We start from the raw sequence: 16,759 nt of genomic DNA, 5'->3' as shown, positions 1-16,759 counted from the left end.
TATTGTTGCTATTATTAAAATCATTACACTACTGCCTTCAAATTCCTCAAGTGTTGTCCGTGCATATTGTGGGGCTGGGTTAATGGAGATTTTTGCTCAACATTTCTATTCTTCTTTCAGCCTTAGGTTATTCTGGTGATTTCTTTCCTTAAAGAGATTACCTCTTCAGCATGGTGTCCTTGCCCCCAGGGATAAACTGCTATTTATTACTGCTACCTGTTAGTCTGCAGATGGATGCAGTGGTGACATTCTCTGTTATCCTCTTTCAATTTCAGACTTAGGCTGGTTTGTATTCCTGGGTCTCAAATCTGAGGCTTTCTCAGTAACACTGCCCCTCCTCTGTATGCACTGAATCTCTATGGCCTGGGATCAGGATAGTTTCTGTCCCTCTCTTATGTGAAGCAAGGTTTTTTTGTTTTGTTTTGTTTTGTTTTGTTTTTGTTTTCCTATTTTTCACTCCACCTGCATTGGATATTTTTTCCAGCTTAATGGCTGTTTACCATGGGAGAGCTATTATTATTATTATTATTATTATTATTCTGCCATAAGCAGTAAAGTTGGAAATAACTGTCCATAGTCCAAGTAAGTCAAGCAACATTTGAGCATATGCAGTCAAATGCTCTACCACTGAACTATACCCCCAACATTTGAGCATATGGATATATTATCTTATTTGAGCAGACCTGCAGATGTGTGTGTGTATGTGTGTGTTTAGAGCCAAAAATAATACACCACATAAAAAATCACATAGTAAGAATGGTTAAAATAAAGAGTGAAGAAAAACTATGGAAAGAATACCAAGGTTGTAAAGTTTAATGTGTGTAAATATTTGCATGGCGTTTGGTCTGCTTTCTCATTCCATGGTGTAAACTATGAGGAAAATGACTTTTATTAAATTTTTATTATATTCAAGGTACCATAAGAAGTGATTTACATAACTATTCATTTAATATTCTAAACAAAAGCATGTTGGATTTTCCCTAAATCATGTAATGGCATAGTATTTTTAGACCTGGGCATATGAATCTGCACTAATGTATGAATGAGCTAATCTTTGAGGCTAGTAAAGAACTAGCCAGCTGTCCATTATCACTCAAGTCATTGCAAGAAATCTGTTACCTCTTGGTGTTCTGTTAAATTTCACCCTTGGTTATTTCCCTTGCGAGGGTGGGGAACTATGCTCTTTTAATCCATCCTAGGGATTCATGTTTTCTGGGTATTTGATCTGTCTTGTGGGTCTTAGAACTGTTTTTAAAAGATCAGTTTCTCAGCTGAAACATTGTACTGCAAAATGTATTGTTTTTCAGATAGAAAAAGCAGGGTAGAGAGTAAGTAGGTGGAACATTTGTCCCTCTTAATCAAGGCAAGATTAATGTATCCCAAATTGTGGTCTGTTTCATAGTATGTTAATCTCCACTCTGCTTTGAGTGGTAAAACTTGAATTAATTCTGCATATTTTATAGATCTGTTTGAAGTCTCTTTATGTTTAGCTATTAATTTATATGCTTTGATAGTACACTTAGTTTCTTCAGTTTCTCATTATTTATGACTAACAAATTTTAAGAATTATAGGGAAAAAAAGCTGAATGGAACCTCTAAAAACAGAGCTTCTGTATTTAAAGTTTTAAAGTCAGAATTTATCTCATATATGCTTTGCTGAAAATGTGGAGCTATATAGTATGTTGAAATTCTCTAAAAAACATAGCTTAGCACATCCTTCTAAACTGTAAGAGTCACTTTGTGAAGCAGAAAGATATTTATTTTTAATACTTCAAATTGAAGTAACATGTGTTAGTAAAGTGATTTAGGAGTGCTACCTTAGTTGGAAAGGTTACTGTGTTTCTTTTTGATTGATTCAAATTGCAATGATACATAGCATTTAGGAGATGACCCACGAGTATACTGTTATTTTTTAAGTGATGCTCCAATTTATGTTATAGTTCATGGAAATGTACTTGACCTATTTTTACCATCTCTTAGAAGAAATAAAATATGTTAGTGTTCAGCTGGCTATATAAATAGATTTTACTCTCTTCACATTTCATACTTACTTTGGTTTTTACATGACATCTTTTACACAAATAGTTCAAAATTGAGTAAGTAATGTCTAAGTTGGGTGTATTATTTAAGACTCTGATGTAAGAATTAGTAAGAATAGAATCAAATGTCCAAGTACAGATATTTTTACTGTTTCTGTATCTTTACAAATCATTAATAAATAAAGATTGAATCAATTATGATTTCAGGATCAATTAAAAATAAAAAAGTAAGCCTTGATATTTTCTCAAATTATACATTATAGGTATATTAACCACCTTGAATGTGAAATAATATAGAGATAGGTTTAAGCCAAAGACCTACAGGGAGTTCTTTTGTTTTGAGGATGAAAAGGAGCATTTTGGTTTTTTCTTGACTTTATTTTGGAAGGATATTTTAATATACTAGTGCATTATGAAGTGCAAGCTACTCCATATTTATTAGATCCAAATTGGAGGAATCAGGTCTTAGAAATAAAAAATATTCCAATGGAAGAAGCAAGATCTAGGACAAAAAGGTGGTGAAGATGAAGATGACAGAAACTCACCACTCAATCAAGTGTCTCCAAATTTTTTACAAAAGTTGTCTTCTGAGGTGATTTGTATAGGTATATCAGGGAGACCATTTTCTGTTTCCCAGATAATTTCTTTGTGGTAATTGGAAGTTAATTTATTCATTCATTCATCATTCATTTATTTCACAAACACTTATAATGAAATATTTACTTGTTTCAAAACAAATGAAACAGAATGATGAGATCTGTTTTTCTCTCCTCATTCTCATAAACATCTCCTACTCTCCTCCTCCTCCAGGCTCCCACAATATAGACATTTTAGCAAAATGTCACCAGGTGGGAGAATATGCCAGAACAAAAATCTTATGTCCATTCCATTCCTTTACACATGTCCCATTACAGATGGTAAGAGCTGTATAGCAATATAGCAAATTGGAAAGATGACATGAAGAAAAGTAATTTCAAAGAGCAGAATTGTTGATGTGGACATGGAGAGTATGTATACTGGGTTAATTTTTAGAGGAAGGTATGAAGAAGAAAGATTATCTTTCATGGCTTATGGGAACAATTTTGAAAATGTAGTGCTGGAAATATTTTCCATCTCTTTGTTTCCAATTGATGGAGGTCCTCTGAATACTCAGTGAAAATAGGTTGAGGATATCTAGGTGGGAGAGGCAGACACATTCTCCCTTCCCTGAACCCAGTACCCTGACCCCATGCAAGCAGACTGATCTCAGCTGAAAGGTTGTGCTGCTATCCTGGAGAATATTTTATTGTATTTCTGGAAGCAGCAAAGGGAGACCATTTGCCCCTTTCAAAGTCCTCTGTGCCAGCAAACCTAGATAAATTTAAGTATGGCCTCTGCTTACACAACTTATTCTGAGATGACCACAGCAGATAAATTCCATATAGTCAGAACATTTAACAGAGAAACAGCTCATTTCTAGGGTCCAGACCTCATGTAATCATTTGCTATTTTCAGGGACATGCACAGCAAGAACCCAAGACCCAAATACACACAGTTCTTTTGTTGACATCATAGTAAGGAATTTCCTCTGAACTTGTCATCTTGAAAAGGATATAGAAGAACCTTGAATCTGGGGCTCCTGGGTGGCTCAGTCGTTAAGCGCCTGCCTTCAGCTCTGGTCATGATCCCAGAGTCCTGGGATGGAGCCTCGCATCGGGCTCCCTGCTCCGCGGGAGGCCTGCTTCTCCCTCTCCCACTCCCCCTGCTTGCGTTCCCTCTCTCACTGTGTCTCTCTCTGTCAAATAAATAAATAAAATCTTTAAAAAAAAAAAAGAAGAAGAACCTTGAATCTGAGTGAACATTTACCCCAAATAGGATGGGGTTTTAAACATAAGTAACTGAAATAAATGAACAATTTAAATATTAAATAGTGTTCAGTGGTAATTTGAAATCATTTAAAATTTTCTTACAGATACATTTCTGCAAATATAAGTTTGCTACTATAAATTTTATGCCTGCTGGATATTTTTTTAGTATGGTCACTAAGCTGAATTCCAAAGTAAAAAATAATGAAAAAGCATACTATATAAATCAGCTAGAACTGCCATAACAAAATATCACAGATTGGATGTCTTAAAGAACAAAAATCTATTTTCTCATAGCTCTGAAGTCTGAACTCCAAGACCAAGGCAGGTTTGGTTTCTTCTGAGACCTGTCTCCATAGCTTGCAGATGGCCACTTTCTTGCTGTGTCATCATGTGGACCTTCCTCTGTGTGCATGTGCCTCTGGTGTCTTTTCCTCTTCTTATAAGGACAGAAGTCTAATGAGTTTGGGTCCACCCTTATGACGTTATTTAATCTTAAGTTCTCCTTAAAGGTCTAATCTCCAAAGGAAGTCACATTAGGAGATAGAGATTCAACATAAGAATTTGGTGGGGAAAGGGAGGGTTTTTTGGGGGGAGGGGGTATATAATTCAATCCACAACACATTCATTTCAAGTTGTTCCAAAAAAATAGAAATGGAAGGAAAACTTCCAAACTTATTCTATGAGGCCAGCATTACCTTGATTCCAAAACCAGACAAAGACCCCAATAAAAAAAAGAATTATAGGCCAAGATCCCTAATGAACATAAATGCAGAAATTCTTAACAAAATACTAGCAAATCGAATCCAACAGTACATCAAAAGAATCATTCACCAAGATCAAGTGGAATATATTCCTGGGCTGCAAGGGTGGTTCAATTCCCAAATCAATCAATGTGATACACCACATTAATAAAAGAAAGGATAAGAACCATACGATCCTCTCAATAGATGCAGAAAAGCATTTGACAAAGTACAGCATCCATTCTTGATAAAAACCCTCAAGGCAGAGTGAAGATTGAGGGAATATATCTCAACATCTCAAAAGCCATATATGAAAGACCCACAGTTAATATTATCCTCAATGGGGAAAAACTGAGAGCTTTTTGTCTATGGTCAGGAAAAAGACAGGGATGTCCACTTTCACCACTGTTGTTTAACATAGTACTGGAAGTTGTAGCCTCAGCAATCAGACAACAAAAAGAAATAAAAGACATCCAAATCTGCAAGGAAGAAGTCAAACTTTCACTATTTACAGAAAACATGATACTCTATGGAGAAAACCCAAAAGACTCCACCAGAAAATTGCTAGAACTGACAAACAGATTCAGTAAATTTGCAGGACACAAAATCAATGTACAGAAATCTGTGGCATTTCTATACACCAGTAATTAAGCAGGAGAAAGAGAAATCAAGAAATCAATCCCACTTATAATTGAAGCAAAACCATAAGATACCTAGGAATAAACCTACCCAAAGAGGTAAAAGATCTATACTCTGAACACTATAGAGCACTTTTGAAAGAAATCAAAGAGGACACAAAGAAATGGGAAAACATCCCATGCTCATGGACTGGAAGAACAAAGATTATTAAAATGTCTATACTACCCAAAGCAATCTCCACATTTAATGCAATCCCTATCAAAATACCACCAGCATTTTTCACAAAGCTAGAACAAACAATCCTAAAATGTGTATGGAATCATCAGAGACCCAAATAGCCTAAGCAATCTTGAAAAAGAAAAGCCAAGCTGGAAGCATCACAATTCCGGACTTCAAGCTATATTACAAACCTATAGTCATCAAGACAGTATGGCACTGGCACAAAAACAGACATATAGATCAATGGAACAGAATAGAAAACCCAGAAATGGACCCACAACTATATTGTCAACCATTCTTTGACAAAGCAGGAAAGAATATCCAATGGAAAAAAAGAAAATCTCTTCAACAAATGATGTTGGGAAACTGGACAGCAGCATGCAGGGGAATGAAACTAGACCACTTTCTTACACCATAAACAAAAATAAATTCAAAATGGGATGAAAGAACTAAATGTGAGACAGGAAACCATCAAAATCCTGGAGGAGAATACAGGCAGCAACCTCTTGGACATTGGCCACAGCAACTTCTAAACCAGACATGCCACTGGAGGCAAGGGAAGCAAAAGCAAAAATGAACTGTTGGGACTTCATCAAGAGTAGAAAGCTTCTGCACAACAAAGGGCTCAATCAACAAAACTAGAAGGCAACCTTCAGAATGGGAGAAGATGTTTGCAAATGACTTATCTGATAAAGGGCTAGTATCCAACATCTATAAAGAACCTATCAGACTCAACACCCAAAAAAAAATTAATCTAGTTAAAAAATGGGCAGAAGACATGCATAGACATCTCTCCAAAGAAGACCTCCAGATGGCTAACAGCCACATGAAAAGATTCTCAACATCACTCATCAGCAGGGAAACACAAATCAAAACCATGATGAGATACCACCACACACCTGCCAGAATGGCTAAAATTAACAACACAGGAAACAATAGATGTTGATGAGGATGAGGAGAAAGGGGAACCCTCTTACACCATTGGTGGGAATACAGTATGGAAGTTTCTCAGAAAGTTAAAAATAGAACTACCCAATGATCCAGCAATTGCACTGCTAGGTATTTCCCTAAAGGATACAAAAATACTGATTTGAAGGGACACATGCACCCCGATGTTTATAGGAGCATCATCAACGATAGCCAAATTATTGAAAGAGCCCAAGTGTCTATCTACTGATAAATGGATAAAGAAGATGTAGTATACACACACACACACACACACACACACACGCACACACACACACGCAATGGAATATTACTCAGCCATCAAGAAGAATGATATCTTGCCATTTGCAATGATGTGGGATGGAGCTAGAGTGCATTATGCTAAGTGAGATAATTCAGTCAGAAGAAGACACCATATGATTTCACTCACATGTGGAATTTAAGAAATGAAACAGATGAACAAGAGGAATAAAAAAAGATAGGCAAACCATGAAACAGACTCTTAATTATAGAGAACAAACTGAGGATTCCTGAAGGGGAAGTAGGCAGGAGGATGAGTAAAATTTGTAATGGGTATTAAGAATGAGGGCACTTGTGATGAGCACTGGGTGTTATAAGTAAGTGATGAATCACTAAATTCTACTCGGGAAACTAATATTACATTAGATATTAACTACCTAGAATTTAAATAAAAACTTAATTTTTTTTAAAGTTTAATTGGGGAGATTAATGTGATTGGTAGAATAATGTTGGGGAGATCAATGTGATTGATAGAATAATGGTCCCTCAAGGATGTCCATATCCAAATCCCCAGAACCTATTAATATGTTACCTTACATATCAAGAAAGACTTTGCAAGTGAGATTAAGTTAAAGATCTGGAGATAGGGAGAATATCATTGATTATCCGTGTGGGTCTAATATGATACCAAAGTCCTTATAAGAGGGGGAGAGAAGGATCAGAGTCAGAAAAGGAGACAAGATGACAGAAGCTAAGGTTGAAGTTATGCACAACCATGAGCCAAGGGTTGCAGGCAGCCTCCAGAACCTGAAAAGGCAGGGGAATTAATTCTCTCCTAAAAGTTCTAGAATGAATACAGCCCTGTTGACTCATTCCAGACTTCTCATCTCCAGAATTATAATACAATTCTGTTGTTATAAGAAGCCACTAATTTTTGGTACTTTGTTACAGCAGCAATAGGAAACTGATGCAGTTGACTTAAAAACAAAGGTAATACATTTTGATAAATGTTGTAATATGGGGAATGGATAATAAGTTGGTGGCAAAAGAAAAAAAATTAAAAAGTCTTGCAGAGAGGGTGATCCTTGGGCAAAACCCTAAAATATGAGTCAAATTTAGCTAAGGAAATATAAGGAGAAATGGCATTTTAGTTCTCTGTAAGTAGGAAAGAAAATAATTTCAGGAGAGAATTGATACACTGATATACAAGGAAAGGATTATGGGTCCTATTGGCAATTTTAGAAGCGTATGTCTATAGAGATGTAAGGACAAAAATCTCAAGGCAGGGGCACCTAGATGGCTCAGTCGTTAAGCGTCTGTCTTCGGCTCAGGTCATGATCCCAGGGTCCTGGGATTGAGCCCTGCATCGGGCTCCTTGCTCAGCAGGGAGACTTCTTCTCCCTCGCCCTCTGCCTGCCTCTCTGCCTACTTGTAATTTCTCTCTCTCTGTCCTATAAATAAATAAATAAATCTAAAAAAAAAATCTTAAGGCATATTGGATTATGTGTAGAAAGTTTTTTGAAATATCTGTCTCTGGGCCTGGTTGGAGTTGTGTGGGGATTACTTATTCTAGGTGGTCTCACGTCTTGTTAAAATAGATACTGCCTTCTGGAAAAGCAGCTATTAGAAGCTAGTTTTTGACTTCTCTAGATATGGGACTATATAGAACCTAAACAATGGGTTAAAATATCATTGCAGGAGCTTTAACATCAGGCTGCACAGTTTAAAACCTTCTACATATTGTGAGGTTTCCTCAAGTGAATTTTTTAAAAATAGCAAAGTAGAAGATTCCTTCAAAAGGACATTTTTGGAGGCCTACTGAATAATACTTTTAAACACTCCTCTTGAGTGTTTTGTTGACTGGGAGAGAAATACTGATAAATAAAAAGAAAGAATAACATAAATTTGGAATGATTTTTATAACTTTATTAATATAAAATAAGTTGATACAAGTTTTAATATACATCTGTTTCCTTGAATCTAAGGCTCATTGTAACATTCCTGAAATTGGGGTATAAAGACACATAAGAATAATAAATTGTATGCAACTATAATTGGCATTTTTAAAATTTTATACTGGTATAAAAATATAATGGCAACTTAGAATCAATGAATAGGGTAGTCCATTTCATCTCGTTTTGATAATAAATAGAAAAATAATAAAACAAATTACTTTTTTTGAAGATTTATTTATTTTTCTAAAGAGAAAAGGAGAAAGAGAACATGCAGTGGGGAGGGGCAAAGGGAGAGGGAGAGAGAGTCTGAAGCATACTTTGCACTGAGCGCAGAGCCATGACCCTGAGATCATGACCTGAGCAGAAACCAAGAGTCAGATGCTTAATTGACTGCGCCAGCCAGGTTCCCCAAAACAAATAACATACATAAAGCACTGACTCTGGGGACAGTCCTTACAGATGAGTGAAATAATGTTGCCAATGAATAATGTGTGCATTCATAGAATAAATGCAGTGTCTCAAAGTGATGACATTTCTGCATGTCAAATCCTCAAACAAAGATCTATATCAATAAATAAAAACTGAAGCTTACCAATAATAGGGAAAAAAGAAAAAAAAAAACAAGAGTCAACCATAAGGGAAAGTACAATATTTGCACTCTTGTTTCTATTTTATTTTTTTGTCCTAGATCATAGATAAATAAAGAACAAGCTAAAATGGACATCTGGAATCACCATGTTTAATCACTTTGTCTTAAAAATGAAGAGCTTCAGATGAACATAAATAAGCCTAGAGAACATTTTTTTTCACTTACTAGCAAAATTATGACAAAAACTTGGTTCACTGGACTCAGTTTCCTGTTTTTGTTCCACTCCATCACAGCTTTGCTTTTTCCACTCTACCAGGTGACAGCCTCAATCTGTCAGTATTTGCTGTGCTGTAGAGTTTCAGATGAACAGTGTGACTGATAAGAAAAAGTAGTTAAAAAGGAACAAACTAAGGTATTTTAAACTGAGTTCACAAAGTCAAGGAAGCTAACAAAGTCTTTAAGATTATTTTCTATCGATTGTAGCATCATTTCTGTCCCTTTTCAAATATTATGAACAGTAAGCAAAAGAAAAAAAAGTACCACAAATATACTTAAAATAATAATTGCTTTAAGTAAGCAATTTATTCTACTCTGCAAATCCAATGTTAGTTGATGCACACTTTCCCTTGAGCATATTTCAGAGTTTGTAATCAAACTTCAAGAAGTCATTATACCTTCTCAAACAAGTATCAATTTCATTATATCTACACTGATTGCAGTGAAATGAACAATAACATTAATATTACATTTTCCAGCATGTTAGAGTTAACAAATATTTTTAGGTGCATTATCTTGTTTAATTTTCACCAGAGTAATGTAAGATGTCAGGACAGATATTATGACACTCATAAATTAAAAAGAAGTTCTGATTCTCAACTGATAATGATTAAAATAATTCTTTTTTTCTTATGATGAAATCTTTTAAGATTTACTCTCAACATCTTTCAACTCTTCAGTATTACTATCATTGTTATGCCATGAAAAGAATCTATATGTATGGTGATGGATGTTAACTAGACTTATAAGAGTAATTATTTTGCGATATATATAAATATCAAATCACTATATCATATACCTGAAACTAATATAATGTGTGTTAATTATACCTCAATAAAAAATAAATTAAAAAATTCTATTTTATATCTATATATCTATGACAGCACAGTACCAGCTACCTAGTGTTACAGGAGGTGAAAATTTAACTTCTTTAGTTGTGGCTATAAAGTTATATGTATCCACAATACATGAAATTTCTATTTAATCTACATTCCTGTCAATACTTAGCCATCATTTTCATTTTACTATTCCAGTATGCATATAGTGGTATCTAATTGTAATTTTTACTTGCATTTTTTTCAAAGATTTTATTTATTTATTTGAGAGAGAGAGAGATAGCACACACATAAGCAGACAGAGGGGGAGAGGGAGAAATAGACAAACTGCTGAGCAGGGAGCCTGATGTGGGGCTTGATCTCAGCACCTTGTGATCATGACCTGAGCCAAAGGCAGACGCTTAACCAACTGAGCCACCAAGGCGCCCCTTTACTTGCATTTTTTTAAAAGATTTTATTATTCTTTATTTTATTTATTTATTTATTTATTTATTTATTTATTTATTTATCTGACAGAGAGAGACACAGCGGGAGAGGGAACACAAGCAGGGGGAATGGGAGAAAGGGAAGCAGGCTTCCCACGGAGCAAGCAGCCAGATGCGGGACTCGATCCCAGCACCCTGGGATCATGACCTGAGCCAAAGGCAGGTGCTTAACGACTGAGCCACACGGGTGCCCCTGCATTTTTTAATGGAAATGCTGTTAAACACTGTCTCATGTGTTTATTTGTCATCCATTTATCTTCCTAGGTAAAGTATCCATTCAAATATTTTACCCATTTAATTGTGGGTTTTTTTTTTTTTCAGTTAAAGTTATACTAATAACATATTAGTATTAAGTTATTAGAATAGATAGATGATAGATGATTGATAGATAGATGATAGATAATAGATGATAGATAGATGATAGATAGATGATAATAAATTCTGGAAATAAGTCCTTTATCAAATACATTATTTGAAAATATTTTCTCCCTGTGGGTTGTCTTTTTTATTTCATTTCATTTCATTTTATTTTATTTTATTATTTTATTTTTTGACAATGCTTTTGAAGTGCAGAGGTTTTTACTTAGAAAAAATAATTTACCAATCTTTTCTTTATATTCTTGATGCTTTGAGGGACATATCTAAGAAAACTATGCCTACATTCTACAAACAGAGATTTCTTTCTTATGTTTTCTTCTAGTAGTTTGAAAAATTAGCCACTAGACTTAGGTCTATGATGCATTTCATGCTATTTTTTGCACATGTTGGATTAGATTTGAGTTTTAATTTTTCCATATGGATATAGATTTTTCCAGCTCCATTTATTGAAAATATTTTTCTTTTCCTTATTGAATTACTTTGAGAACTTTGTCAAAAACCAGGTGACCATATATGTGTGAATCTATATCTGAACTCTGTTGTATTGACATCATTTGTTAAAATTACAAGTTTGTTTTTGTTGTTTGGTGTTGAGTTGTATAAGCTCTTTATATATTTTGGATATTAACCCTTTATCAGATATATCATTTGCAAATATCTTCTGCCATTCAGTAAGTTGACTTTTTGTTTTGTTGATTGTTTCCTTTGTTGTGAAAAAGCTTTTTATTTTGGCATAGTCCTAAAAGTTATTTTTGCCTGGGAGACACATCCAGGAAAATGTTGCTAAGGCCAATGTCCAAGAAATTACTATGTTTTCTTTAAGTAGTTTTATGGTTTCAGGTCTCATTTTTAGGTATTTAATCAATTTTAAGTTTATTTTTGGGTATGGTATAAGAAAGTAGTCCAGTTTCCTTCTTTTGCATGTAGCTGTCCAGTTTTCCCAACAACATTTACTGAAGAGACTTTTTCCCATTGATATTCTTGTCTCCTTTGTCATAGATTAATTGGCCATATAAAGGTGGGTTTAAAAAATGGGCAGAGGTCCTGAATGACATTTTTCCAAAGAAGACATAAAGATGGTCAACAGACACATGAAAAGAAGCTCAATATCACTAAACATCAGGAAAGTGCAAATCAAAACCAAAATGAGATAGTACCTCACACCAGTCAGAATGGATAGCATCAAAAAGACAACAAATAGTGTGGAGAAAAAGGAACCATTGTGCACTGTTGGTGGGAATGTAAATTGATGCAATTACTGTGGAAGACAATATGGAAGTTCCTAAAAAAATTGAAAATAAAAACACCATACAATCTAGGAATTCCACTTCTGGGTATTTAACCAAAGAAAACAAAAAAACACCAATTCAAAAAGCTATATACACTCCTATGTTTATTGCAGAATCATTTACAATAACCAAGATATGGAAGCAGCCCAAGTGTCCATTCACATAGGTGAATGGATAAAGAAGATGTGATACACACACACACACACACACACACACACACACACAGGAATATTACTCAGCTTTAAAAAAAGAATGAGGGTTACTGGAGTGGTGGGGGTGGGAGGGATGGGGTGGCTGGGTGATAGACATCGGAGAGGGTATGTGCTATGGTGAGCGCTGTGAATTGTGCAAGACTGTTGAATCACAGATCTGTACCTCTGAAACAAATAATACATTATATGTAAAAAAAAAAAAAAAAAGACGAAGATAGCAGGAGGGGAAGAATGAAGGGGGGGAAATCGGAGGGGGAGATGAACCATGAGAGACGATGCACTCTGGAAAACAAACTGAGGGTTCTAGAGGGGAGGGGGGTGGGAGGATGGGTTAGCCTGGTGATGGGTATTAAAGAGGGCACGTTCTGCATGGAGAACTGGGTATTATACGCAAACAATGGATCATGGAACACTACATCAAAAACTAATGATGTAATATATGGTGATTAACATAACATAATAATTAAAAAAAATAGTAATGTGAAAAAAAAATTAAAAAAGAATGAGATCTTGCCATTTGTGGCAACATAGATGGACCTAGAATGTATTATGCTGAGTAAAGTAACCTCAGACAGAGAAAGACAAATACCACATGATTTCACTTATGTGTGGAATCTAAAAATACAAAATCAACAAACAAAGGAACAGATTCATAAATACAGAGAACAAACTGGGATTGCCAGCAGGGAGGATAGTGGCAGGAGGGTTGAAATGGGTTAAGGGGATTGGGAGGTACAGGCTACTGGTTATGGAATGAATAAGTCATGGGAAGGAAAGGTACAGCATATGGAATATTTTCAATGGAACTGTAATAGCATTGTATGAGGACAGATGGCAGGTGCACTTTTGGTGAGCATAGCTTAATGTATGTAGAGAGCTGTGAAATCACTATGGTGTACACCTGAAACTAATATTATCATTGTGTATCAACCATTCTTCAATTAAAAAAAAACTATAACATTGTGATACTTTTTGGAATATTTAAATTTCATTTTCCAGTTTTTTTCTTCTAGTGTATTGCCCCTTTAAATTAACTTTGTATCTTTTGACTTTATTATAAATAACTTATTAGTTGTAACATTTGTTTTGTACATTACTACAAATTCCCTACATAAATAATGAAATCTACTGAAAATAGGGTTTTATTTATTCCTTTCTGATTTTCATGACTTTTATATCTTTTTATTGACTTTTTGCATTGGCAAAATTTTATAGTGCATGGTTTAATAGTAATGGTAAAAAAATAGGCATTCAGTCATTTATTCTTGCCTTTCAAAAAGCAATTTTTGGGGAAAAATGACTCAATAGTTTCTCACTAAATGTGATGTTAGCTGTAGGCTTTTTGTGGATGCTCTTTATCAAATCAAGTAAGTTTTCTTCTATTCCTAGTTTTCTGGGTATTTTCTCCTTCTCTTCCTCCTCCTCCTCCTCCTCCTCCTCTTTTTCTTCTTCTTCTCCTCCTTCTTCTTCTTCTGAGTGAAGGTTGAATTTTGTCACATGATTTTCCTGCATCTATTGAAATGACCATACTTTTTTTTTTTACCTTGTTTTGTTACCAGAGTGAATTATTTTGACTTTTGAATGTTCAGCAATTCTGCAATCTTGTAATAAACCCCAATTGATCATAATACATTATTACTTTGATATATTTGTGAATTAAATTGGCTACAATTTTACAAGATCATTTGCATGTACAATAAATAGGGTTAGGTCCGTCGTTTTCTTATATATGCCTTTGGTTTTATATGATGATAATGTTAGGCTCATAAAATGAAATGGAAGCTCTGTTGTACTTTTCTAATTATTTCTGGAAGATTTTGTATATAATTGGAATTATTATTTCCTTAAAATTTTGTAGAATTCACCAGGGAGACCATTGTGGACTAGAGTTTTCCTTCTGAAAAAAATTTTAAGATTTTATTTATTTATTTGAGAGAAAGAGAGTGAGAGCACATGAGTGTGGGAGAGGGGAAGAGAGAGAGGGAGAAGAAGACTCTCCACTGAGCAGGTAGTCCACTGCAGGGCTCAATCCCAGGACCCCGAGATCATGACCTGAGCTGAAGGCAGACACCTAACCGACTGAACCACCCAGGCGTCCCTCTTTCTGAAATTTTTTAAATGATAAATTTGATTTATTTAATAAATATAACATTGTTGAGGTTATTTATTTCTTCTTGCTGAATGTTGGTGATTTGTGTCTTTCAAGGTAGTTGTCTATCAAATTTGTTTGCAATATGTGTTTAACACGTTTTTTCATATAAGAATTGCACATTGCTTGTTAAATTTATTTCTAAGTATTTGATCATTTTGATGATATTGTAAATTGGGTTTTCTCTACCATTATTTCCTCTGTTTATTGTTTTTGTATATGAATGCTATTGATTTGGGTTGCTAATTTCATCTTCTACAATATTAGAAACATCCAGTGATTCAGATGTTGTATGTTTTCATTTCTGAAACTTTCTTGTGATTATTTTTATATTTTTTATTACTTATGGATATATCCTGTCTTTGCTTTTATTGTGTGTATGAATCATTCTACCTATGTTTTATATATATATATATATATATATATATGTATATGTATACATATGTATACATATGTATATATATATTTAACCATATAAAAACTACATAATAAGAGAGCTATTTTAAATTCCTAGTTTGAGGGGTGCTTGGGTGTGTCATTTGGTTAAGCATCTGCCTTTGGCTCAGGTCATGATCCTAGGTCCTGGGGATTGGTTCTGGTATGGAGCCACCAGTGGAGCTCCCTACTCAGCAGGGAGTCTGCTTCTCCCTCTCCCTCTGCCCCTCCCCCCTGCTCAGGCTCTCATGCTCTCTCTCTCTCAAATGAATAAATAAGAATTCTTAAAATAAATTCCTAGTTTGATAGTGTCAGCAGCAGTGTCATTTCAAGGCTTGCATCCCTTATTGTCTTTTCACTTTCATCCCTTATTGTCTTTTCACTTTAGAATAGCTTGCATTCCTTTGTTTATTTGTATGTTAAGTAACTCTGGATTATATTCTCTACTAAATTTTTTTTTTTTATGTTGATTCAAAATTGTTTATGGGTTGTGTTAGCAGGCAATTAACTTGGTTGAACTCAAATTGAATACTCTCAAGTCTATGGTGGGCAGTGACTCTGATCATTTAAAAATTTTATATCACATGTGGAATTTAAGAAACAAGGCAGAGGATTATCGGGGAACAGAGGAAAAAATGAAACAAGCCAAAACCAGAGAGGGAGACAAACCATAAGAGACTCTTAATCATAGGAAACAAATTGAGGGTTGCTGGAGGGGAGAGGGGTGGAGGGATGAGGTAACTGGGGGATAGACATTAAGGAGAGCATGTAATGTAATGAGCATTGGGTATTATATAAGACTGATGAATCACAGAGCTGTACCTCTGAAACATATAATATATTATATGTTAATTAATTGAATTAAAATAATTAAAAAAGAAAATAATTTGAAAGAAAAAATTGAATGTCATAAATAGGTTTTCATTTGTAAAATTAGTGGCTTTCTAAACAGTATGATGGGGCGCCTGGCTGGCTCAGTCAGTAGACCATGTGACTCTTGATCTTGGGGTCATGAGTTCAAGCCTTACTTCAAGAGCTTACTTTAAAAAAATAATAAAATAAAACAGTAAAAAAATTATATCACAGAATTAAATTTGCACCATACAGGTACTGATGCCCTTTAGCAGGTCAAAGAAGTTCCCTTTTACTGAGAATTAGGATCTCCCCTTTTCTGGAAATTTCCCTTCTGATGTTTCTCCCTAATTATCCAGTAGCCCCAATTTATTGGCCTATTTACCCTAGCTCCTCCATCCAGAAAGAGGTTTGAATTTACTATCAAATCTCTATTATCTCTTTTCCTCCTTCTCTAAACCACACAATAAAGTGAACCAAGACAAAAACTGGAAGTTACTTTGTGTTGGTCTCTTGCTTGAAGTTTTGACTTCCTTCAGAAGTCTGCTTTTGCGCATCCTCCAGAGTACTTGTGTAGTTGTGTTTTGTACTTTGTCTAGAGTTTATATCTGTTATTCTCAGGAGATTCAGTTTG

This window comes from Halichoerus grypus, chromosome 1 (assembly GCF_964656455.1).
Source record: "Halichoerus grypus chromosome 1, mHalGry1.hap1.1, whole genome shotgun sequence".
NCBI classification, from domain to species: domain Eukaryota; kingdom Metazoa; phylum Chordata; class Mammalia; order Carnivora; family Phocidae; genus Halichoerus; species Halichoerus grypus.
This window is presented reverse-complemented; position numbering follows the sequence as displayed.